The following is a 1382-nucleotide window of genomic DNA, read 5'->3' as shown; positions in this document are numbered from 1 at the left end:
CATATTAAATGAAGAAAGAATTTGTAATTTACACATAGGAGATTATGGGAGTCAAGGTTTTATGATCTGAAAAGATCAGTGGTATCACTGGACTGGTCAGAAGTAGGTAAAACTGTAACATACACAGCAACAATTCCTTAGGATCTGTGTTCCCACCAAATATCATGTCGAATAGTAATCCCCAATGCTGGAGGAGGGACCTGGTGGAAGGTGATTGGATCATGGAGGCAGTTTCTCTGGAACAGTTTATCACCATCCCCTTAGTACCATCCTCATAAGAGTGAATGAGTTCTCTTGAGATCTGCGCCTTTAAAAGTGTGTGGCACCTTCCCCCTCTCTCTCGTTTGCTCCTACTCTGGCCATGTGACATGTGTGCTCCCTCTTCAACTTCCATCATGATTTTAAGTTTCCTGAGGTTTCCCCAGAGGCTGAGCAGATGCCAGCATTGTGTGTCCTGTACAGCCTGTGAAATCGTGAGCCAATTAAACCTCTTTCGTTTACACCCGGTCTTAGGTATTTCTTTATAGCAATTTGTGAATGGACTAATACACTCACTGTTAGTTCTTGCAGGACCACAGTATGTATTGTGCATGGTAGAAATAAGTCCTCAAAAACAGAAAACCAGAAACAAATTTGGTCAGCAGATGTTTAAAACTGAAGTGAAAATGTTCTTCTCCTATCTTTTCCTAATTTTAGATGAATGCCCCCATCCTAAGTAAGCCCATAATACATGATACTGGCCAAGGAAATTACCTTTTTGAACCTCAGTTTGAATGTCTCTGACATGGACAATTGTCTGCCTCATAAAGGTAATGAGGGAGATTGTTAGATAATATTTGTGGAAGTGCTCAGATTTGGAGATCAAGAAATGTTAGTTGTTTGCAATTTTCTTTCTTGTTAAATCTGGTATTCTATCTACATTTAAGGAACAAGCAAGTCAATACAGACTTACAGATATGATAAACTACACATATTTAACTTCCTAATTTTTATTCCACATTTAATCTTACCTTGCAGTAGATTGTCTTGAGTCACCTCCATTGAAATCTAGGCTTTAATTTCTCTAAATTGTAATAAGAGGACAGATGTGGTAGCTCATGTCTGTAATGCTCACACTTTGGGAAACCGAGATGCGTGGATTGCTTGAGCTCAAGAGTTCAAGGCCAGCTTGGGAAACACAGCTAAACTCTATCGCTAGAAAACAAAACCAAAAATAAAAATTAGCTAGACATGGTGGCATGTGCCTGTAGTCTCAGCTACTTGGGAGATTAAAGTGGGAAGACTGCTTGAGCCTGGGAGTTTGAGGCTGCAGTGAGCTGTGATCGTGCCACTGCACTCCAGCCTGTGCAACAGAGTGAAATCCCATCTCAAAAAAAAAAAAA

General features: G+C 40.1%; 1 long non-coding RNA gene across 1 annotated transcript in view; it reads right to left on the bottom strand.

Annotated features, from left to right (window-relative positions):
- Positions 1–1014: 1014 nt before the first annotated feature.
- LOC108529789 (uncharacterized) overlaps positions 1015–1382 on the bottom strand; it is a 183058-nt gene continuing 182690 nt past the window's right edge. The window contains exon 3 of the long non-coding RNA XR_001885673.1: positions 1015–1194. This is a non-coding gene — a long non-coding RNA (uncharacterized LOC108529789). The remainder of the gene's footprint in view (positions 1195–1382) is intronic.

The sequence above is a fragment of the Rhinopithecus bieti genome, unplaced genomic scaffold (genome assembly GCF_001698545.2).
Source record: "Rhinopithecus bieti isolate Rb0 unplaced genomic scaffold, ASM169854v2 scaffold_6113, whole genome shotgun sequence".
Lineage (NCBI taxonomy): Eukaryota > Metazoa > Chordata > Mammalia > Primates > Cercopithecidae > Rhinopithecus > Rhinopithecus bieti.
The sequence above is the reverse complement of the archived record's forward strand: the minus strand, read 5'-3'. Positions and strand labels throughout refer to the sequence as shown.